Source organism: Suncus etruscus, chromosome 2 (genome assembly GCF_024139225.1).
Source record: "Suncus etruscus isolate mSunEtr1 chromosome 2, mSunEtr1.pri.cur, whole genome shotgun sequence".
Classification (NCBI taxonomy): Eukaryota; Metazoa; Chordata; class Mammalia; order Eulipotyphla; family Soricidae; genus Suncus; species Suncus etruscus.
This window is the reverse complement of record NC_064849.1, coordinates 105713089-105738615: the sequence shown is the minus strand read 5'-3', so window position 1 is coordinate 105738615 and position 25527 is coordinate 105713089. Positions and strand designations below refer to the sequence as shown.

At 41.8% G+C, this 25527-nt stretch overlaps 1 non-coding gene across 1 annotated transcript; it reads right to left on the bottom strand.

The window, feature by feature from the left end:
• Window positions 1-24743: 24743 nt before the first annotated feature.
• Window positions 24744-24901, bottom strand: LOC126002889 (U1 spliceosomal RNA). The gene has a single exon (XR_007493490.1). It is a non-coding gene; the product is annotated as a U1 spliceosomal RNA (small nuclear RNA).
• Window positions 24902-25527: the final 626 nt, after the last annotated feature.

Sequence of the window (25527 nt, the reverse complement as noted above, 5' to 3'; positions counted from 1 at the left end):
CCTCAGGCCAAAAACTGCTGAATGTTTTACTGGAGGTAACACACTCTACTGGACTCAGTCTTCAGCTGGGTCAAACTAAAGGCCTTGAAGGAAAGGTGCAGGATGCCAGGGAAAGGGATGAGGGCTCCTCAACATCAGAGTCCCTCCCCCACCTTTTCTCCCCTCCCTTCTCTTGCACTCTTTATTCAACCATCAGGTTTCCCCTTTTCAATATGAGGATGTCTGTATCGAGATCCCGAGGGGAACCTCAGGCATACCCCTGAAGTAAGGGTCATGTTTGTTACCAGAGTGTCCCAGAGACCAGGTCCAGGGGGTATCACAGCTGGCTGGCATATTCCAACATTGCCCAGGTTTGGCACCAGACCAGTGCCCTGCCCAAGTAATGGACCTTATCGAGTCTATGATTAATTCACACCTTGAAACAGCTCAGGACAAAAATCTGCTGAATGATTTACTAGATAGAATCCTGTAGTCCACAGGATTCAGCCTCCAGCTGGATCAAATTAAAGGCCTAGAAGAGAGGGTGCAGGATGCCAAGGAAGGCAATAAAGGCTCCCCGACATCAGAGCCCCGTCCCTGTCTTTCCTCCCCTCCCTTCTTTTGCACCCTTCCTCCAATCCCCAGACTTCATTGTCAACAGGATGACATCTGTGTCGAGACCGCAAAGGGTACCTCAAGCTTGCCCCAGCAGTCAGGGCTATTCTTGGTATTAGAAAGCTGCCAGTGACCAGGTCCAGGAGCCTCACAGCTGGCCGGCATACTCCAATATTGCCCAGGCCTGGCACCAGACTGTTGCCCCACCCAAGTCATGGACCTTATTGACTGTAAGATCAATTCACCAAATGACATGCCTCTGACCAAAAACTTCTGAATGATTTACTGGAGGTAGCACACACTACTGGACTCAGCCTCCAGCTGGGTCAATATAAAGGCCTTGAAGGGAAGGTGCAGGATGCCAAGGAAGGGAATGAGAGCTTCCCAACATTAGAGTCCCTTCCCCGACTTTCTTCTTCCTTCTCTTGCACCCTTCATTCAACCCCCAGGTTCCCTTTTTCAATATGAAGATGTTGTATTGAGACCTTGAAGGGTACCTTGAGCATGCCCTCGAGATCAGGGCTGTGTTTGTTACCAGAGAGTCCCAGAGACCAGGCCCAGGGGTTATCACAGTTGGCCAGCATACTCCAGTATTGCCCAAGACCGGCACTAGACTGGTGCCCCACCCAGGCCATGGACCTTATTGAGTCTATGATCAATTCACCACTAGCACACTAATGTCCAAACTCTGTTGAACGAATTACTGGAGATAGCACACTCCACCAATCCCAGTCTCCAGCTGGGTCAATCTAAAGGCCTTAAAAGGTTTTAGGGTCCGTGGAAACCCATTCCTCAATTAAAGACTCCACATTCAACAGGAATGCAAACAGCAAGGCAGGTTTATTAATTCTAGCTTTTAGGGCTTCTGGGTCTGACACAAGGAAAGAGACAAGAGAACCCCAATCAAGAAAAAAGGGGAGCTTTTATAGTTTAGAAAGGGAATGTAGGAGGGGTTCAGTATCTGGTACAAGAGTTACACAAGTTTTCCCTTGCATAATAGGGTTGGGCCACTCATCTTGTTGAGGGTCTTGTGGTGGTCAGCACCTCATGTGTCATGTGGTTGAGTCACACATTTTGTGATGATATTGTGGCTGGCACATGCTGTTCTTGAAGATATCCTGTGTGGGGATTGATGGGAAGTTAATTTTTGTTTAAAACAGCAAGGATAGGTTCTGATTTTAACATGTATAACAAAAGCATAACAAAAGCAATTTGCCACACTCTGTTTTTCCAAGCTTATCCTTCTTATGCTTCATACTTCCCCATTTGTGGTTTATACTGAGGAATCTTCCTCAGGTACTACTTAATATTGGTGACTTAATACCAACAGTTACACAGTACTTATGTGGTCCTTAGCATAGGCAACAACCTTATTCAGGACCCAGGGGTGGTGGTTAAGGAAGCCTTTTATTTTCAAGCTCACTTAACCCCTACTTCCTTATTCCTGTGGACACTAACTTTGGTTATATTTCTGAGTTAACCTTTTTCCTGTCTTCATCTAGAAGTGGAAAAGTACACTTTACTAGAGTTTAGGCTTGTCTTAGTCTAAAGTTTCTTATCATAGATTTAGGGCGAAAATTTTGGTCCTTACATTCTCTCCTTTGTCTTTGCCACAGGGAAAAATCAGTTTCCCTTGTACAAGGGTCTAGGTATTCTTATTTAAACAAGCAGTTATGGTGAACTTTGAGTTTAGAGAGAGGTGACTAGCTACTTCCAGATCTATGGTGTGCATGTCATTTTGCTATCTGTTCATTTCTACTTAGCTGGCTTAGTTTTTCCACCTCAAAACTACAAAATTTATCAGTTAATTTCCTTAAGCTAGCAGAATACAGAAGCCAAAGCAATGTCATCTCTAAGTGAAGACAGATTATATTGCTTAGAAGAGGGGTCCCCAGGGTGACATTTTGACCCACAAACCCTTCATTCACAGTCTGGGAAATAGGCCAAGTACAGTCCATAAATAAATCAGATGTTCATTCTTGCCAGAAGTCCCACAGCTGTTATCTGATACATCAGGATGATCTTCATTCTGCCATGGTCCTGGAAGTTGAGTCAGGTGAATGTGCAGGAGGTCCTTATAATTTTGCACCATGAGGAGATGGGAGGTACTTTTGGAAAGAAGATTCCTGTAACTTAAATAGCTATTATTCTGAAGCCTCATTTTTATGCTTTGGAATGAAAAAAACTGCCTCCTATACCTGGTGTTTAACAATTTTAGGAGATACCACATCTTTGCTCCTTCTTTACTTATACTACCCATCCTCTTTGAATGTCAATGTCCAGTTAATTCTTGTTACTTGCTCCAACCTCTGGGATAGACATAATTTCCAATTGTCAATTACCTTAGCTGCTTGGATTCTCATGGCCCTTTTTGCCCTTATCCCCCACCCCCCCGGAAGCTTTTCCTGATGACCTTTCTGCTCCCTATTTTTCCTAGAGATTTCACCACCTTAGAAGTCATTAAAAGGGAATGTGGCTGAAGGTCAATTTTATGTAATTTCTTCAGGCTAGCAAAGGACTGCAGTCTTTCCCTAAAAGGGGTAAAATCTCATGCTATTATAAATGAGCAGTTAACCAGTTCAGTTCTGCAGTCTCAACACCTGAAAAGGAATAGATTAATTAGACAGGGGAATATTACTTAAAACAAATGGGCCCTGGAGCAATAAATGGTACAGCTCTGTCCTTGTTATCTATAATGATAACACAGAAGTTAAGCCACAGAAATCAAAGCATCATAGCATTATCAATAAACATAGCTCTGAGTTATTCTGAGTTTTATTCAGGCTAAGTTTTCACTGGTGAAGTTCTAGACAGATTAATGATTGCATTTATAGCTTTCAGTTTTTTTTTATGATCTGGTCCATTACAACTAGAAAGCACATTTTCACATAGGTTACCCCAAAGAAGTAGGCTTTAAGTTAGGCATACTAGAGTGCATTTAATTTGATATCAATTACAGATCAGTTACAGAAAAATAGTTTTTTTTTCCACCTCCATCGTAAACCTTGCCAGATAGCAGGATAATCTAATTTTGGCTTGTTCATTTGCATAAACACAGCAATGGGGATTGGTTACAGACAGAGCAAATGATTTACCACTAAAGGCATTAATACTTACATGCTATGTCAGGGTTCTGCAGTTTTGGCTGATGTAAGGATCTATGTCTAAGTCTAGGAGGCAGCAGTCAGATCAACACAGTAAGCTGGAGAATGGCTTTGTTCCTCTCATTCTTGTTGGAGTGTCCTAATCCTGTCCCACCCCCCTCCGAGTTTGGGAGAGATTCCAACCTCTGAAACTTTGCTGAGAGTAGGACCTGGGCTTGGCCAGTTGGCATAATTCTAGCTGATCACTGATTTCCTAGACCAGTCTGCCTTTACAGTTTCCCTGAAGTAAGCAGAGTTCTTGTAACAATATCATTTATTACTGGACTTGGTCCTGTCATTTAACCATAATCTCTTTCAACTGTTTCTTTAAAGAGGGTTCTGGGGTCCCAGATTTTCTGTCTGCATGAGAAATAGTCCCTACTACAGAGAGGAAAATTACCTGCCTGTGTCTATGCAAAACAATAGTGCCATAAAACATAAAAAAATAATAAAGGTGCTAAGAGAGAAGAAAAGCAACAGTTTTCTCAAATTAATAGAATACCAGAAAATCTTGAAACTATTTGATTAATGTCTGGGGGCTTCTCACAATGAGATTTTTTATATTTTATAGATCTGATTTTCTAAACCATGACCATATTCATAAAGCTCTTTATGATACAGCTATTAATATCCTTGGCAGAAAGTAATGATAAAACTGGTAAATGGTATTGCAGCAAATACAAAAGCATTTAAACATGTTTAATCCTACATATCACACAGAAAGTAGAAGTTTACTTATTTTCCTGGCCTCAGTTTATGGGTTTACAGGCAAAAGGCATAGTGGACACCAGCAATCCACATTACAAAAAATATACCACTCATATGCAAAATTTTTTTTACTTGTAATTTAAACAGAAGTTATTTTTGAATACCAAGAGGAATGTCCACTATTTTTGGCAGAATTAGACTTTAAAATTTTCAAGTCATAAATCACTAATTTTCAAAAATCGTTAAATTGAACTTCAATGAATTTTTTAAATTCTTGATTATTCCTTTTAAAACCTTTATATTTTTGGTGCTCATAACACGTCATTCATTACCCAGTTACTATCCCAACTATACCATGATTTTAAAACATCCAAACTCCTTTTAGACAAAACATTAGCTAAATTCTGATTTGGAAACATATTAATAATCATCATCAAATTTAATTATAGTTTTTTTCTTAGTACACATTCTCAAACTTTCTGCATTTTTTTAAAATTTACTCTGAAAATTTCCTTTAGTCCTATTTGCAACCAACTGGTTACTCTTTCTCATAATTTTCTTTCTTTTTCTGACATTCAAAAATTCTTACATCATCTTTTATTTATTTTAATTTTTTTATTTTGAATTATGAGAACAAAAGATGCAAAGAAAGAGGACAAGGTAAAGTTACAGTGGAAGGACAATCACCCATAACATAATTCTCAGAAGAAGTCCCCTTGCTGATATCTTAACTTTGAACTTTCAGCCAAAGAAAGTTAAGATAAATAAAACAGAATCCATGTACAATTACTTTGTCCCTCAAGTCCCCAGATTGTAGCACATTATAATATTTTTTAACAGCACACAAGGCAATCTAAAGCCATAAAACTTACGTAACTCCTTAAACATTAGAGGCATAGTATTTTTTACATTTCCATGTACATGCATTTTAGCTTAAGTTAACCTCAAATTTTAAGTGGGTGCATTTTAAGGATTAGAGTCAAAGGAGCCCAGTAAAAACGGTTTAAGTAAACCTCAAATTTTAAGTGGGTGCATTTTAAGGATTAGAGTCAAAGGAGCACAGTAAAAATGGTGTTAGAGTGGCAAATGTAGTTTGCATAGGCCCACCAAAATATGAGAGTCATGGAAAGGAATAACCTTGGCCTAAATACAAAGAGATCCTACCCCTGAAGTTTCCTGGCATAAGACCAACTCTAGGCTTCAGGCAAGTTATCGTCCGATCCAAGACATTGTCCATAGTGCCAACACACTTTTCACACAGTCTCTGTTTTTGGTATCATGTTTCTGTATTAAAGATTCTGGAATCTGCATATCCTACATTGAAGTCATGATGTGGAGTGTCTTCTCTTTCACCTCAGCATGAAAGGGCAATGCAGGAAGCCCTGTCCTGTAAGCAGGTCGTTGTTGTTAAGTCTTCTCAGTGTTTAGGGAAGTCTCTTTTGAGCAGGACGATGTCTGAGCAGTGGTAGGGTCTTCCGTGGTAGAAGATTGCTTCCAGGTGATGTTATAGACAAACCTCACAATTAAGGGGCAATACAGCAAGCCCTGTCCGGTAAGCAGGTCATTGTTCTTGTTAAGTCTTCTCAATGTTATGGGAAGTCTTTTTTGAGTAGATCTATGTCAGAGCAGCTGTAGGGTCTTCCCTGGTAGAGGAATGCCTCCAGGTGATGTTATATACAACCTTAGATGTTTTGTAGATGTCTTCTCTAAATCAGGGGTGAATGGAGAATGCCCATTTTTCTGAGGCCTATGCCAGGTCTTTATGTCAATGTTCAGGGTGTTAGGTCTCATTGCACTACAAGATTTGTGTGTTCCCATCTCTATTAGATAAGAACTTATTGGTATGTATAGTATTTTCTCATTTTAGTGTGCCTAAGCAAACAAGAAATAAAGCCACGTGGTGCTATCAGATATATGGGGGCGTAAGAACATTTCCAACAATACCCATGACTTGGTTCAAACAGAAGCATTAAACTGAGGGATTCTTTCACACCAAATTCCATACTGAGCAGTTCACAAAGAGAAGATAAAAAACATGGGGGGGGGGGAATCGTCACTGTAAAAGAAAATATTCAGCAAAAGTTATAGCCATCAAAGAAAACACCCATAAAATGTTGAAAGGACATAAGTGTCCTTTTTATCTCTTTTAAAATAGTTGGGTGGGTGTTAACTCCAGGGTACAACTTTGGTCTGTGACTTAGGACTCTACAGTACTTAAGTTAGAAAGGGTAAATGAAGAGTAATGATGAGAAGGAGTTAAGGAAGTTAAAGAGAAATATGATCCTATGAAGGGGTATGCAAAAGGGCAGAGTACAAAATGGACATTCTGCATACATGAAAACATAATTCAGTGATAGCGTGTATTATCAATGTTTCTTGTGCACTTGGGGGCAATAGCCCCCGTGCGATTTTAAAAATATACACTGGACAGAGATTACCAGTGACTTCAAAAAGCTGGGAGGCCAGAAGTTCAGAGCCCCACCCAGACCCTCCCTAAGGAGCTGAATGGAAAATGGGGGAAAGCCTAGGGTACCTTCAAGCTCCACCAAGGGGCCCAACTCACTGGCTTGCCCAGGCATGTGGCCCAGGGAAGCCCTGGAGATCTGGAGCAAGGCGGTAGAGGGGTGCTGGGGTTACCCAAGTCCCGCACCCCCACTAGGCCTGGTTAGGGAGGCATCTGGCATGGCAGGGGCCTGCCAAAGCCTCTCCTGCTAGACTCCCAGATCCCAGGAAGGAGAGATCCTTCAAGAAGCTGGGAGGCCAGAAGTTCAGAGCCCCACCCAGACCCTCCCTAAGGAGCTGAATGGAAAATGGGGGAAAACCTAGGGTACCTTCAAGCTCCACCAAGGGGCCCAACTCACAGGCTTGCCCAGGCATGTGGCCCAGGGAAGCCCTGGAGATCTGGAGCAAGGTGGTAGAGGGGTGCTGGCATTACCCAAGTCCCGCACCCCCACTAGGCCTGGTTAAGGAGGCCTCTGGCATGGCAGGGTCCTGCCAAAGCCTCTCCTGCTAGACTCCCGGCTCCCAGGAAGGAGAGATCCTTCAAGAAGCTGGGAGGCCAGAAGTTCAGAGCCCCACCCAGACCCTCCCTAAGGAGCTGAATCACATCATCTTTACTTAAATCACACACCTGCATGTCTCTTTTCTTAGCCTTCTTTTTCCCATTTATATCCTCTGAGGGCACTTTATTAAAGGATATAGTCTATCAGAATAACATAAACAGTAAAACAGCTGTAATCATTAGTTAAATTTCAAAAACTGACTTAAGAAAGAAGCAAATGTCTTTACTTTTGAAGACCTCAAGTTAATAATTTGTAAATTACCAGCTAATGAAGATTCCTTTTAACTTACTTAAGTTGTAATTAAAAAGAAAAATTTTAGTCAAAATATTGAATCAAAATTGAATAAATTCAAAAGCTATGATCCTTTACTGTGCTCATAAGTGTAACATGTTAAATTCTATGTCAGATTAACAAAAATAATTTTTAGATCATTACAATATATAAATTCCCTTAAAAACTTTCAAGGTTAGTGCTCCAGAGAAATAACAATTTTCTATGACCTCATACTCTGCTTTCTACTCAATAATTTGGCACATTTTTCAAAATAATTTTATTTATCTAGTTGTATTAGGCTTATCATTTTGAAATTTCAAAATATATACACATATATCTTAGACTTTCTTGCTGATTGTGAATGCAAATAGTTTAACATGATATACTGATGTGAAGCGAGGAGATTGCTTCTTGCCCTCATAACATCGGCAAATACTTCTAAACAAGTAAATCAATTTGAATTGTAGTGGTTGCTAACAAAAATTTCTGAAATAGTCCACTAAAAACAAGCCTATAGATATTCATTTTCTAAGTGCCAAATTTCATTACAGGGTCCATAATCTATATATATATTTTTTAAATACCAATTACTAAATTATCTAGGCTCTACAGTTTTAGACACTTAACTTCAGCAAATGAGAAATAAGTAATGTGCAATAGTTTTCAAATTAACAAACATGGACAATAAATCAATTTATAAATTTGTTCTTGCCCAAAGTTCTAGCTCTTTTTCTTTAGAGGATTTTAACTATTACAGGCTTGAACTTAAAATTCCAAATGTCTTAATAATTATATCACCCAGAGCATCCCCTTTCTCTGGTTTAATCAGCCAATCTAATTAACCGATAGTTGGAAGGTTCTAGAGATTAACACCCTCATCTTCAGCCATTGTCTGCTGCTCAGGCTGACTGGCTTCCTTCTCCAGCGAATCTTCAACCTAAAAAAATGGCAAGACAAAAAGTGGCCAGGAATGATCTTTTTACACATGCAAATAACTTTAGCTTCCTTTGCCCTCAACTTAGCATGGCAGAAAAGCAGCTGAGATTGGTCACAAAGTCCAGACCTTCTCCAGGACAAATTAGGTCCTGATAGCTATTGAGAGAAGTCTGGAGTTGATGACCTCCCCTCCTGCCACTCTCCACCCTGTCTCTAGTAGAACAATCAGACTTGCAAATTCAAAGATACACAATAAGGCCAACAGAACACACAATTCCTGCTGAACTAAAAAAATAATTCCATTAACACTAAGGAGGGTGGCATTCTCCCAAGAATTTCTTACCATGTTTGACCAGACAAGACAGAGAAACCACAGAATGACAGACATAAAGACAGGGGAAAGAAATGCCACAACACAAATTCCTTTGGTAGATCTAAAAGAAGTCTTTAAAAGATCAATACTGGAGAGATAGCATGGAGGTAAAGCGTTTGCCTTGCATACAGAAGGATGGTGGTTCGAATCCCGGCATCCCATATGGTCACCTGAGCCTGCCAGGGACGATTTCTGAGCGTAGAGCCAGGAGTGAGCCCTGAGCAATGTGGGTGTGACCCAAAAATAAATAAATAAATAAAGATCAATACTCTGAAAGTACTGTCTCTCCGCTGGACTGAGAGTGATCCCAAATGGGGTCCAGGTCCCTTGAGGACTATGAGGGACATCTCCCTCGGTCTCCATCAAGGGATGTTCCAGGGTAGGAGAAAAAGGGGGAAAAAATCAAGCACTTTAAGCCTGGCCAGGACTTATCAAGGCGCTCACATTATGCCTTCCAGATTCTTGCAGGTCTGAGGGACTTGAACCCCAATCAATACTGCCCACTCTGCAGGTTGGAGAGACTTGAATCCCCAATCAACGCTGCCCAATTTGCAGGTCAGAGGGACTCAAACCCTCAAGAATTATCTAGGACCTGGCCAGGTTACTTTTCCTGATAAACCCGAGTTCTTAGTACTTTGGGGTCTCCATTGAGGGGCTTATTGGCACCCCCTACGACCCCCCATAGGTTAGGGTCCATGGAAACCCACTGTCTCAAAATAGAGACTCCACATTCAACAGGAATGCAAACAGCAAAGCAGGTTTATTAATTCTAGCTAACTAGGGCTTCTGGGTCTAACACAGAAAAGAGACCAGAGAGCTCCTATCAAGGAAAAAGGAGGATTTGTATAGTTTAGAAAGGGGAAGTAGGAGGGAGAACAGCACTTTGTACAAGAGTTACACAAGTTTTCCAGTGTGTCATAGGGATGGACCACTCATCTTGTTGAGAGACTTCTGGGGGTCAGCACCTCATGCGTCATAGGGTTGGGTCACACATCTTGTAACAGTTTTGTGGCTGGCAATGATGTTCTTGAAGGCATCCTGTGTACACTCAATGGAGGTTACAATCCCTAGTGTTATGCGGAGTTAGTTTTTATTTAAAACAACAAGAACAGGTTCTGTTTTTAACATGCATAGCAAAAGCACATAACAAAAGCAGTTTGCCACACTCTTGTTTCCCCAAACTTATTTTTCTTAGTCTCCACACTTCCGCCTGTTTCCCCAAGCTTATTCTTTTTAGGCTTCACAAAGGGAGGGTAAGGATGCCAAGGCAGGCGATGAGGGCTCCCCAACATGAGTCCTTCCCCACCTTTCCACCCCCTTCTTCTCTTTCACCCTTCATCTACACCCTGGCTCCCATTTTAATATGGGAATCTCCGTATGGTGTCCCCAAGAGGTACCGTGGGCTTGCCCTTGAGATCAGGGCCATGCTTGTGCAGAGGTTCTCAGAAACCAGATCAAAAGGGTCTCACTGCTGGCTGGCATATTCCAACATTGCCCAGGCCTGGAACCAGACACGTGCCCAGTGGAGGTCATGAACCTTATTTAGTCTATGATAAATTCACCACTTGAAACACTCAGGACCAAAATCTGCTGAATGATTTACTGAAGGTATCACACTCCACTGGAATCAGCCTTCAGTTGGGTGTTAAGTGTGCAGGATGCCAGGGAAGGTGATGAGGGATCCACAACACCAGAGCTCCTTACCCATTTTTCCTAAACTCTGTTTGTTTGTTTGTTTTTGTATTCTTCCTTTCACCCTCAGGCTCCCTTCTCAACATGATGACAACTCTGTCGAGACCACAGAGTACCTTGGACATGCCCCCGAGATCAGGGATGTATTTATTACCAGAGGTCCCCAGAGGCCAGGTCTAGGGGAACTCACTGCTGGCTGGCATTCTCCAATATTGCCCAGGCCTGGCACCACACTGGTGCCCCACTCAAGTCATAGACCTTATTGAGGCTATGATCAATTCAGCACTTGACACACCAACCACCAGGATCCCTTTTCAGTATGGGGATCACTGTATGGAGGCCCTGAGGCATAGCTTGGGCATGCCTCCTATTTTAGGGCCATGCTTGTTACCAGATGGTCCCAGAGACCAGGTCAAAGGGGTCTCAAAGCTGGTTGAATACTCCAACATTGCCCATGCCTGGTACCAGAGTGGTGCCCTGCCCAAGTCATGGACCTTATTGAGTCTACGATCAATTCACCACTTGACACTCTTAATGTCCAAAATCGGTTGAATGAATTACTGGGTGTAGCAAACTCCATTTCTTCTCCTGCACCCTTGATCCAACCATTCGGCTCCCTTTTCAACATGGAGATGTCTGTATAGGGACCCCGAGGGGGACATTGGGCATGTCCTCGACCAAGACCATGCTTGTGCAGAGGCTCCTAGAGACCATATCAAAGGGGTCTGACCTTGCTGACCAAGCTGGCTGTCTGGTCCGACATTGCCCTAGCCTGGCACCATATTCATGCCCAGCAGCAGTCATGGATCTTAATGAGTCTATGATTAATTCACCACATGAAACACTTCAGGACCAAAATCTGCTGAACAATTTACTGAAGGTAGCACACTCTACCAGAATCAGCCTTCAGTTTGGTCAATCTAAAGACCTTAAAGTTAGTGTGCAGGATGCCAGGGAAGGTGATGAGGAATCCACAACACCAGAGCTGCTTCCCCATCTTTCCTCAACTATGTTATTTACATCCTTCCTTCCACCAATAGGCTCCTTTCTCAACATGATGACAACTCTGTCGAGACCACAGAGTGCCTTGGGCATGCCCTGAGATTAGGGCTGTATTTATTACCTGAGGTCCTTAGAGGCCAGGTCAAGGGTGTCTCACTGCTGGCTGGAATAATCCAATAGTGCCCAGGCCTGGCACCATACTGGTGCCCAGCCCAGGTCATGGACCTTTTTGAGTCTATGATCAATTTACTACTTGACACACCAAATTCCAAAATCTGCTGAATAATTTACTGGAGGTAGTACACTCCACCAAACTCAGCCTACAGCTGGGTCAATCTAAAAACCTTGAAGAAAGGAAGTAGGATGCCAGGGAAAAAATGAGAGCTCCTCCAAATCAGAGACCCTTCCACAACATACCTCCCTTATTCTCTTGCACCTGTCTTTCAACCCCAGGCTCCCTTTTAATATGTAGATGTCTGTATCAAGACCCCACTGATATCAGGGGAATGCCTGAGGTAACTCGGGCATGCCCCTGATATCAGTGGGTCTCACAGCTGGCACACATATTCCAACATTGCCCAGGCCTGGCACCAGACTGTTTCAATGTCCAGGTCATGGTTTATTGAGTCTTTGATCAATTCACCAATTTTAACACCTCATAACCAAAATCTGCTGGATGATATATAAAATATAGAACACTCCACTGGTCTCAGCCTTTAGTAGAATCAATCTTAAAGACCTTTAAGAAAGAGGGCAGGATGCCAAGGGAAGGCAAAGAAGGCTCCACAACACCAGAGCATTTACCTCACTTTATCTCCTGTTCCTTCCTTTGTACCCTTTCTACAACTACCAGGGACCCTTTTCAGTATGGGAATGACTGTATCAAGATTTTAAGGGGTACTTCGGGTATGCCCCTGAGATCAGGGATGTGCTTGTTACCAGAGGTTCCTAGAGATCTGGTCAAGGGGCTCTCATAATTGGCCCTCATACACCAACATTGCGTATCCTGGCACCAGACTGTAGCCCCAACCGGGTCATGGACTTGAATCTATAATCAACTTACAACATAATACACCTCAATACTTCTGAATGATTTACTAGAGATAGCATGCTCTACTGTTCTCAGTCTCCAACTGAATCAATCTAAAGACCTTGAAGTGAAGGTGCAGGATGCCAGGGAAAGGAATGAGGGATCAACATCAGAGGCCCTTTTTGTTTCGTTTAAACTAAATTCTTTATTTAAACACCATGAATACAAATATAATTGTAGTTGGGTTTCAGTCATAACAAGAACACCCCCCCCCTTCACCGGTGCAACCTTCCCATCACCAATGCCTTCCCTCCCTCACCCCTGCCTGTATTCAAGACAGGCTTTCTACATCCCTCACTCACTGACATTGTTATGAGAGTTCTCAGTGTGTTTATTTCTCTAACTGCACTCACCACTCTTTGTGGTGAGTTTCTTATCTTGAGGCGATCCTTCTAGTCCTCAACTCTGGGAATGGGCAATGTTCACAGAACTCAAAGAAAGCATAGATTGAGTTGAATGGAACACATAAGAATCAAGAAGATATATTCGAACATTGCCCAGGCTTGGCACCAGACTGTTTCTCCTCCCAGGTAATGGTCTTTGATAATCACCACTTGAAACAATTCAGACCAAAAACTGTTGAATGATTTACTTGAAGTAGTACACTCTACTGAACTTAGCCTCCAATGTCTTGAAGGGAAGGTGCTGAATGACAGAGAAGGTGAAGGTTATACTCCACAACATTAAAGCCCCTTCACCGCCCTTTTTTATGATCAATTCACCACTTGACACACCATGTCCAACGTCTGTTGAGTGAAATATTCAGGTAGCAACTCTACCGGACACATCCTCCAGCTGGGTCAATCTAAAGGCTTTGAAAGGAGGGTGCATTATACTAGGGCAGGCAAAGAGGGCTCCCCAACATCAGAGCTCTTTCCTGCCTTTCTTCCCATTCCTTCTCTTGCACCCTTTTTCCAACCTCAGGGCTACCTTTCCAGTATGGGTATGTCTGTATCGAGACCCGAGGGGGACCTAGAACATGTCCCCTAAATCAGGGCCTACTTGTTACCAGAGGGTCCTAGAAACAAAATCAAGGGGTCTTACAGCTGGCCAGCATACTCCAACATTGTCCAGGCCTACAAATACACTGTTGCTCTGCCCAAGTGATAAACCATATTGAGTCTATGATCAATTCACTACTTGACATATCTAATGTCCAAACTCTGTTGAATGAATTACTCAGGTAGCAAATTCCACCGGACTCAGCCTCCAGCTGGGTCAATCAAAAGGCCTTGAAAAAAGGATGCATTTTTTGTGGCAGGTGATGAGGGCTCCTCAACATCAGAGTCCTTTCTCGCCTTTCCTCTCCTCCCTTCTCTTGCACCCTTCTTCCTAACCCTGGTTCCCTATTCAATATGGAGGTTTCCATATCAAGTACCTCAGTGTACCTCAGCTAGAACCCTGAGATCAGGGCCATGGCGAGGTTCCAAGAGACTGGACCTAAGAGGTCTCACTGCAGGTCAGCATACTCCAACATTGCCCATGCCTGGCATCAGACTGGTTTCCTGCCCAGTTCATCAACCTTATTGAGTCTCTGATGGAATCACCCCTTGAAACAGCTCAAAACAAAAATCTACTGAATTATTTACTGGAGAAAGTACACTCCAGTAGACTCAGCTTTCAGACTTTGAAGGGAGGGTGCAGGATACCATGGGAGGCTATGAGGACTCCACAATACCAGAGCATGTTCCCCACTTTAACTGCCCTCCCTACTCTTCCATCTTTCCTCCAACCACCAGGCTCCCTTTTCAATATGGAATGCCTGTATGGAGACACTTAGAGGTACTTGTTCATACCCCCAATTTCAGTGTTATGCTTGTTACTAGAGGGTCCCAGAGACCAGGTCAAGGGGTCTCAAACTGACTGAACTCTCCAACATTCCTATGCCTGGCACCAGACTGGTGCCCTGCCCAGGTCATGGACCTTATTGACTCTATGATCAATTCAGCACTTGACACTCCTAATGTCCAAAATCTGTTGAATGAATTACTGGAGGTAGCACACTCCACCAGACTCAGCCTACAGCTGGGTCAATCTAAAGGTCTTGAAGGGAGAGTATATATTGCCAGGGCAGGTGATAAAGGCTCCCTAACATCAGAGCCCCTTCACTGCCTAACCTCCCCTTCCCTCTCTTGCACCCCTGCTCCAACTCCAGGCTCTCTTTTTAATATGGGGATGTCATATCGAGTCCAAGGGTTAATTAGGGCATATCAGCAAAATCAGGTCCATACTTGTGCAGAGGCTTCTAGATACCAGATCAAAGGGGTCTCACTGCTGGCGCACATGTTTCAACATTGCCCAGGCCTGGCACCAGACTCATGTCATGGCACTCAGCCCATGTCATGGTTTATTGAGTCTTTGATCAATTCATCACTTGAAACACCTCAGGCAAAACACTGTTGAATGATTTACTCGAGATATCACATTCTATTGGACTCAGCTTCCAGCTAGGTCAATCTACTGGCCTTGAAGGGAAGGTACAGGTCAACAGGGAAGGTGATGAGTGCTCCACAACATCAGAGTCCCTTCATCGCCTTCCTTTCCCTCCCTTCTCTTGCACCCTTCCTCCAACCACAGGGCTCCTTTTTCACTATGGGGATTGTCTGTTTCAAGACCCCAAGGAAAACTGGGGCATGTCCCCTAGATCAAGTCCATGCTTGTTACCAAGGGTCCCAGAGACAAGTTCACTAGATCTTACAGCTGGCCTGGATACTCCAATTTTGCCCAGGCCTGGAACCATATTGGTGCCCTGCCCAGGGCATGGACCTTATTGTGTCTATGATAAATTCACTACTTGACACACCTAACGTCCAAAATCTGTTGAATGAATTACTTGAGTAGCAAACTCCACTGAACTCAGCCTCCAGCTGGGTCAATTCTTAAGGCCTTGAAGGGTGGGTGCATTTTGCTAGGGTAGGTGATGAGGGCTCTTCAAAATCATCATCCTTTCCCTGCCTTTTCTCTCTTCTGTTTTCTTGCACCCTTCATCCAAATCCTGGTTCTCCTTTCAATATGAAGATCTCCATATGGAGTCCACAAGGGGTATTTGGCCATGTCTCTGATATCAGCACCATGCAGAGGTTCCCAAAGACTGATCATGGGATCTCACTGCTGGCCAGTATACTCTAACATTGCTCAGGCTAGTCGCCAGACTGTTTCCCCTTCCAGGTAATGGTTTATTGAGTTGTTGATCAATTCACACCGCTTGAAACATCTCAGCCTTAAAACTGCTAAATGATTTACTTGAGGTGACACACTGGACTAGGCTTCCAGCTGGGTCAGTCTAAAGGCCTTGAAGGGAAGGTACTGTCTGACAGGGAAGGTGATGAGTGCTCCACAACATTAGAGCCCCTTCATTGCCTTTCTTCCCCTCCCTTCTCTTGCACCCTTCCTCCAAATGCAGGGCTCCCTTTTCACAATTGGGATGTTTGTATCGACACCCTAAGGGGTATTCTAGGGCTTGCCCCCTAGAACAGGACTGTACTTGTTACCTAAAAGTCCAGAGTCAGGTTCACAGGATCTTACAGCTGACCAGGAGACTCCAACTTTGCCCAGACCTAGCACCATATGGTGCCCCACCCAGGACATAGACCGTATTGAGTTTATGATCGTTTTACCACTTGACACACCATGTCCAAAGTCTGTGGAGTGAAATAATCAGGTAGCAAACTCTACCAGACACATCCTCCAGCTGAATCAATCTAAAGGCTTTGAAAGGAGGGTGCATTATGCCAGGACAGCCAATGAGAGCTCCTTCCCTGCCTTTCTGCCCCTCCCTTCTCTTGCACCCTTTTTCCAACCTCAGGGCCCCCTTTTTAATATGAGTATGTCTGTATAGAGACCCAAGGAGTACCTGGAACATATCCCCAATATCAGGGTCTCCCAGAGAAAAGATCAAGGGGTCTTATAGTTGGGCAGCATACTCCAACATTGTCCAGGCCTACAAACAGACTGTTTTTCTCTGACCAGGTGATGGACCTGATTGAGTATAAGATCAATTCACTACTTGACACACCTAATGTCCAAAATTTGTTGAATGAATTACTCAGGTAGCAAACTCCACCGGACTCAGCCTCCAGCTGAGTCAATCAAAAGGCCTTTAAAAGAGGATGTATTTTTCAGGGCAGGTGATCAGGGTTCCCCAACATCAGAGTCTTTTCTCACCTTTCTTCTCCTCCCTTCTCTTGTACCATACCTCCAAACACAGGCTCCCTTTTTAATATGGGGATGTCTGCATAGAGTCCATGAGGCCTACTTTGGCTAAACCCTGGAAATCAGGGCCATGCAGAGGTTCCCAGAGACCAGATTTAATGTTTCTCACTGTAGGTCTGCATACTCCAACCTTGCCCAGGTCTGGCACCAGACAGGTTTCCCATCCAGTTCATGGACTTTATTGAATCTCTGATGGATTCAACCTTGAAACAGCTCAAAACAAAAATCTACTGAATTATTTACTGGAGAAAGCACACTCCACTGGACTCAGCCTTCAGCTGGGTCAATTTAAAGACTTTGAAGGGAGGGTGCAGGATGCCATGGAAAGTGATGGGGACTCCACAATACCAGAGCACCCTTCCCACTTTAAGTGCCCTCCCTTTAACTGCCCTTCCATCCTTCCTCCAATCACCAGGTTCTCTTTTCAATATGGAATGTCTGTATGGAGACCCCAAAGGGTACATGGGCATACCCCCGATTTCATGACCATGCTTGTTACTAGAGGGTCCCAGAGACCAGGTCATGGGTCTCACAAAGCTTGCCAAATACTCAAACATTGTGCATGCCTGGCACCACACTGGTGCCCTGCCCAAGTCATGGATCTTATTGAGTCTATAATCAATTCATCACTTGACACTCCTAATGTCCAAAATCTGTTGAATGAATTACTGGATGGAGGTATCACACTCCACCAGAATCAGCCACCAGTTGAGTCTATCTAAAGGCCTTGAAAGTGGGTTTATTATGCCAGGGCAGGTGATGAGGGCTCCCCTATATCAGAGCCCCTTCCTTGCCTTACTTCTACTTCTTTCTTTTGTACCTTCCTCCAAACGCAGAGCTCCATTTTTATTTTTTGTGGGGGGGGCACACCCAGTGATGCTTAGGGGCTACTCCTGCCTATGCACTTAGAAACCACTCCTGGCTTGATATATGGTGTGATATATGTTGGGAAGGATTACCATTTTAATAATATTAGTCATCCCAATCCAAGAGCAGATGTTTCTTTTTCCTTGTGTCCTCTTTTATTTCTTGAAGTAGTCTTTCAGAATTTCTTGTATAGGTCTTTTCACCTCTTTAGTTTTTTTAATATTTAAAATATTTACTTAAGCACCATGATAACAAGCATGATTGTAGTTGGGTTTCAGTCATAACAGAATGCTGCCCCTTCACCAGTGCAACATTCACCTCTTTAGTTGACTTTAAGGTACTTGATATTCTGAGGCACAATTGTGAATGGAATTGATTTTTTTTGTTTGTTTTTTTTGGGCAACACCCATTTGATGCTCAGGGGTTACTCATGGCTAAGTGCTCAGAAATTGCCCCTGGCTTGGAGGGACCATATGGGACACCAGGGGATCGAACCGCGGTCCTTCCTTGGCTAGTGCTTGCAAGGCAGACACTTTACCTCTAGCACCACTTCTCCAGCCCCTAATTTTTAATATTTCTCTTTAATCTTTCATTATTTGTATATAGAAGAGCCATGAAATTTTTCATATTCATTTTGTAGCCTGTCACTTTACTGCATAAATCTATTGTTTCCAGAAGCGTTTTTTTTTTTTTTTTTCTTTTTGAGTCACACCCAGCATCGCTCAGGGGTTACTCCTGGCTCTATCTATGCTCAGAAAGCATTCCTGGCAGGCTCGGGGGACCATATGGGATGCCGAGATTCAAACCACCAACCATCTGCATGCAAGGCAAACACCTAGCCTCCATGCTATCTCTCCGGCCCCTCCAGAAGCTTTTTTATAGTCTGTTTAAATTTTTCTCTATATAGTATCATGTCATCTGCAAATAGAACTTAACTTCTTCCTTTCCAATCCTGATTCCCTTGTTATATTTTCTGATTAATCGCTATGGCAAATATTTCCAATACTATATTGAATAGAAGTGGTGAGCAGGTGAGCAACATTGTCTCTTGCCAGATATTAGAGTTTTTTCCATTAAGTACAGTGTTTGCCATGGACTTGTGGTAAATGACTTGAACTATATTGAGGAAAGTTTATTCAATTCTCATCTTGTTGAGAGTTTTTATCATAAACAGGTATTAAGCCTTGTCAAATGCTTTCTCTGCTTCTAAGGATAATGACTTCTATGGGTTTTGTTTGTAGATATGGTGTATCATATTGATTGACTTGCATATGTTAAATCACTCTTTCATCTCATGATGTATTATTTTATTCATGAATTATTGGATTTATTTGCTAGTATTCTGTGAGGATATTTGCATTTGTGTTTATCAAGAATATTGGCCTATAATTCTCTTTTTTTATGGTGTCTCTTTCTGCTTTTGTTATCTGGGTGATGTAAGCTTCACATAAAGTATTTGGAAGTATTTCTGTTTCTTCATCTTCCTGTAAGATCCTGAAAAGAATTGCAAGTAGGTCGTTTTTAAAAGTTTGAAAGAATTCACTAGTGAAATTCATCTGGAGCTGAGCTTTTTTATGGTAAGCCTTTTGATTACCATTTCAATTTCCTCAGTAGTGATAGGTTTCTTCAGTTATTACAGATCACCATGATTCAACCTTGGGAAGGTATAGTAGTCCAAGAATGTATCCATTTCATCCAGGTTCTCTTGTTTGGTGGCATAGATATTTTCAAAATAATTTCGATTACTCTTTGAATTTCTGTAGTATTTGTTGTGACATCCCTCTTTTCATTTCTGTTTCTGTTTATTAAGGATTTTCTCTCTTTGTGAGCTTTTATAATGTTCATGCTAATGGAACTTCTCTGATGAGACAGACCTATTGAGGGGAGGCAGATAGTTAAGTTCTTGGCATGACCTGCCCTACCTATGGCCCAAAAGACAGGCTGACTGGCCCAAGATCCAGTCTTGAGCTGCCTCCTCAGCTTCCTGAGGGCAGGAAAATTCAAGAGGAGAAGTAACAAGGCTACAAAGGCCAAAGTGAGTTCACTGTGTGTGGGGAGCCCAGGTTTAAATTCCATGCAGGGTCATTATCCCCAAGCACTGCACAGTACAACAGGAACTGGAACCTAGGGCACCTCAGGGTGTGCACCACCCTCTCCCTGTATCTCCAACAACTGCTAATATTAACAATTAAATAGTGTCAATTATAGAAACATAGATAGAAACATATTGGATCTGGAGAGGGTTCAATTGAATGAAGCAAAATATAGATGAATAGAGCAAAATGATGAGGAACTGGAGAGATGTTCGATGAAAGTAAGGCCACTTTGAACTCAGTTTGATACCAGCACTATATATGGAACCTTCTTGACTGAAAACCTAGGCTTAAACCCTGAGCATTGCCAGAATGATCACAAAGTTTTTCTAGGGCTAAACTGATCTCACAGGAGTTGTGTCATTTGCCTTGTAAGCGGTCAAAACAAATTCTATTCCCATCACCCCATATTAATCTCTGAGCATGCCAGGATTAATTTCTGAGTGCAGAGCCAAGAGTAACTCCTGAGCACTGCAGGGTGTGACTGTCAAAATATTCCCCCCAAAATAAAGCTTTTCTTTTTTTTTATTTTTTTTATTTAATAATATAATTTTTATTTTGATCATAGTGGCTTACATATTGTTGACAATAATATTTTAGGTATATATTTACATAAAATCAGGGGGGATTCCCATCCCTAAATTGTCCTCCCTACTCCTTCGTTTTTGTCCTACCTCCCATTTCCTCTTACCTCACCTCCAGGGCGTCTAGAATATGTGGTCCCCTCTGTATCTAACCTACTACTTAGTAGTCTTGCATCAGTTTGGTCTTGATGCGTCCCTTATTTCCCCCTCTAAGTGGGGGCAGGGCTAGCTAGTTCAAGTTGCGTGGTTTTGCCTGAAAAAGAGAAAATAAATAAACTGGGGGTAAGAGTCTAATACTCCGAAAATGGGCTGAATCCTTCTAGAGGTTCTCATCATCGATTTGGGAAATGAATGAGAAAAAGAAGGTGAAACACTCCACCAGTACCAAAAGAAGTGTCAAATATCCAGTGAGGACTCCAGCTATATCAATAAGCACCACAAAGAAAACAGATAAAATAACAAAACAAAACAATACAAACAAAAAACAAAAACAAACAAAAAAACAAACAAAAAAACACGATTTGTGAAATGAATGAGAAAAAGAAGGTGAAACACTCCACCAGTACCAAAAGAAGTGTCAAATATCCAGTGAGGACTCCAGCTATATCGATAAGCACCACAAAGAAAACAGATAAAATAACAAAACAAAACAATACAAACAAAAAACAAAAACAAACAAAAAAACAAACAAAAAAACACGCCGTGGTCTTGAAATAAGAAACATGGCATAGCACATATCGAAAGAAAAGAAAGGAAGAGAAAAAAAAATAAGGATAATTGGGGACAACAATTTCAATAATCACATCCAAACAGAGAAATCAACCAAAATAGCTAGGTAAATAAAAATAATAATAATAATAAATGAAGGTAATATATATATATAAATAAATGTCCACGGTTTTGTGTTTTTTGTATTTTTGTTTTTTTCCCTCCTGCCCTGGCACAGTAAATATTGGGGTCATTCGAAAAGGAATTCACTTGCCCTATTCGATATGGGGTTTCTCCGTCCTTGGAGTATACTGTCATGGGATCAGCTCTAGTCTTTGCTCGGGATCATTACTCTTCCGGTGGTGGGTGTTTTTTTTTTTGTTTTTTTTTTGTTTTGTTTTGTTTTGTTTTTGTTTGTTTGTTTTTTGTTTTTTTGGTGTGTGGAAGACTTCTGCTCTGTCCAGGGTGATACAATCAGAGCTCTGTGTTTAGAGGTCTCAGTATCTGTACAGATCCTGAGGTGGGTCTTATGGTGAAGTCAGTCTTTGTGAATCTAGAGGTTCTGTTACCTCAGTGCCATTTTAATCCATCTTCTGTGGTTGGTGATCTTGGTCTTTGCCCTGAACCTAGGATGGCATCTAGGATAGCGTCTTTCTTTGTGCTTCCAGAAGCCCCTTTCCGTTACAATTGTCTCTGCCGGACCTTTGGGACTGGGGATCATGCTTATTGTGCGGGTCTTAGTTCAAACCCTAGACTAGGGCTTTTTTATTGGTCCCAAGATGTATACAGTCTGGTTGTGGTTCTAGTATCCAGTCATCTGTAAATCACGATCTTGGCTTTTGGACCTACCAAAGGGTGCCACGTCTTCTGGTTTTGTCTTGTCGTTAGCTGGTGAGGTAGGCTAAACTGCTCTAAGGTCAAGTTGTTCACATTTTCCTCATTGTCGGGATATCATGTTAGAGCTGGCCCTTGTTGTTGACCCTGCAGTAATAAGGCTGTCCCAGATGGAATTTGTTTCTTGCAGCTGTTGTGAAGAGCTGTGCCGTTTCTATGTCTGGGATCCAGGGTTCAAGGCTGGTTGAATGGTATCTAATCACCTGAGGTCTAAGTTGATTCCACATGACATATTTTCAAGGTAGGAGATAACCCTGTATTGTAAACAACTATGAGTTCCCATCTCTAGTAGATAAGAACTCTTTTTTTTTTTATATGTAAGATTTCCCCTTTATTTAGTGTGCCTTTGCAGAGGGAAGTGGTGCTCCATTATATTGTCGGTGTATTTGGGTTGGACAGAGTGGGTAACAGAAATAGGTCGCATACCCAAAAACGATTTAAAAAAAAAAAAGGAAATAAAAGTGTAGTGCCCACAAATCTATATGTAGGGCAAACATTTAACAAAATAAAAAATAAATAAAAAAAAAAGAAATAAAATGAGTTAGCGAAGTTTTTAAAGGACCAAAGTGGTGCAAAAGACTACTTTACATTTGGGGGAGAACAGGTAAAGAGGTGGTGTATTACAGGTCTTATGCCTATGTTGAAAGTACGGTTTTTACCGTTGTCTTTTGGATTTTTCTTGTGGTGTGTGGGTTCCCAGGCATCTTCCAATCACACCCCCTGACCTTCTTCAGACTGGTAAAAATTTGCGGCAGGGAAGTCTTGGAGGAGTTCTTGCATTGGGGATACTATTGGAACGAAGTCCGGTTTCAGGAAACAGTCCGCGTTAGGGGGAGATGGTAGGGAGGGTCTCGTAGCATGAGTCCACAGGGAAGTTGGCTGTCTTTTCTTGCATAGAAACATATTGGATCTGGAGAGGGTTCAATTGAATGAAGCAAAATATAGATGAATAGAGCAAAATGATGAGGAACTGGAGAGATGTTCGATGAAAGTAAGGCCACTTTGAACTCAGTTTGATACCAGCACTATATATGGAACCTTTTTGACTGAAAACCTAGGCTTAAACCCTGAGCATTGCCAGAATGATCACAAAGTTTTTCTAGGGCTAAACTGATCTCACAGGAGTTGTGTCATTTGCCTTTTAAGCGGTCAAAACAAATTCTATTCCCATCACCCCATATTAATCTCTGAGCATGCCAGGATTAATTTCTGAGTGCAGAGCCAAGAGTAACTCCTGAGCACTGCAGGGTGTGACTGTCAAAATATTCCCCCCAAAATAAAGCTTTTCTAAAGAAGAAAATGTATGCCTTTAAAGTACAAAGACCAAGATCACCAACCACAGAAGATGGATTCAAATGGCACTGAGGCAACAGAACTTCTAGATTCACAAAGACTGACTTCACCATAAGGCCCACCTCAGGATCTGTACAGATACTGAGACCACTAAACACAGAGCTCTGAATGTATCACCCTGGACAAAGCATAAGTCTTCCACACACAAAAAAAACAAAACAAAACAAAACAAACAAACAAAAAAAAACACCACCGGGAGAGTAATGATCCTGAGCAAAGACTAGAACTGATCCCATGACAGTATACTCCAAGGATGGAGAATCCCCATATCTCATAGGGCAAGTGATTTCCGTGTCGAATGACCCCAATATTTACTGTGCCAGGGCAGAGGGAAAAAACAAAAATGCAAAAAGCACAAAACCTTGGATATTTTTTATATACATATATATATATTACCTTCATTTATTATTGTTATTATCATTTTTATTTACCTACCTATTTTGGTCGATTTCTCGGTTTGGATGTGATTATTGAAATTGTTGTCCCCAATTATTCTTTTTTTGCTGTTTTTTTTTTCTCTTCCTTTCTTTTCTTTCGTTATGTGCTACACCATGTTTCTTATTTCAAGACCACGGCGAGTTTTTTTGGTTTATATATTTGTTTGTTTTTGTTTGTATTTTTTTTTAATCAGTTTTTTGTGGTGCTTATCGATGTAACTGGAGTTCTCACTGGATATTTGACACTTCTTTTGGTACTGATGGGGTGTTTCACCTTCTTTTTCTCCTTCATTTCCCAAATCGATGAGGAGAACCTCTAGAAGGATTCAGCCCATTTTTGGGGTATTAGACTCTTACCCCAATTTACTCATTTTCTCTTTTTCAGGCAAAACCACCCAACTTGAACTGCTAGCCCTGCCTCCACTTAGAGGGGGAAATAAGGGAGGCACCAAGAACAAACTGATGCAAGACTACTAAGTAGTAGGTCAAATACAGAGGGGATCACATATTCAAGCCACCCTGGGGGGGAGGGAAGAGGAAATGGGAGGTAGGTCAAAAACGGAGGTGTAGGGAGGACAATTTAGGGATGGGAATCCCCCCTGATTTTATGTAAATATGTACCTAGAATATTATTGTCAACAATATGTAAGCCACTATGATCAAAATAAAAATTATATATAAAAAAAATATTTGGTTACTACTGGTGATGCTCAAATTGGGAGAGGGGGTGAGTGCTTCCACCTCCATTTTTTTTGTCCCCCACTACCACAAATTATGCAGTCGAGTTTCCCACATTTGGGGAAATCACAGGGGTCAGCACATCCAGAGTGCAATGAATAAACCACCTTTGTTATCATGGTATCCTCCTACCAGGTAGTATCTCCACTTCCGTTTTTAAAGATAACTTAAGTTTCATTTCTGAGGAACAAACTTATTTACAGGAAATTATCTGTGTAACACATTTTTTAAGTTAGCTTGATTTTTAGCTATCGTGGTTTAATTAAAATGATTTAATTAAGACATATAACAGAAAACAAATCAAACTCACTACTTGATAAATAAAACAAACACTGAAATGAAATTTAATTTATTTTATGGACACTCAGACAGGATCGTCATTTAGACTATTGAATTCATATTCCCACAAATAAAATAAAATTCTCTATTGCTGAGCCACATTTAAGGCTAAAGGGATAAAAATGTCCTGCAAATACTAGGCTCAGGGATCAATGAAGCTCTCCTATGTGCAGGGCAATCTTTTAAAGCACCATTAAATAAAAGACAAAGGGTGGCACAAGGGACAGAAAAACTACCAGAGTAAAATCAAGACCCTGAGGTCCACTGGGGTCTTCTCAAAGAACCCCAAGCTCTGCAATTATTATGTTCATAGATCTCTACAATCTCTATTATTGCTAAGTGTACATAATATTTGATAATAATTATTCATTATTATTTGATAATAATTATTATTTGATAATAATAATTTTAAAATGACACAATGCTAGT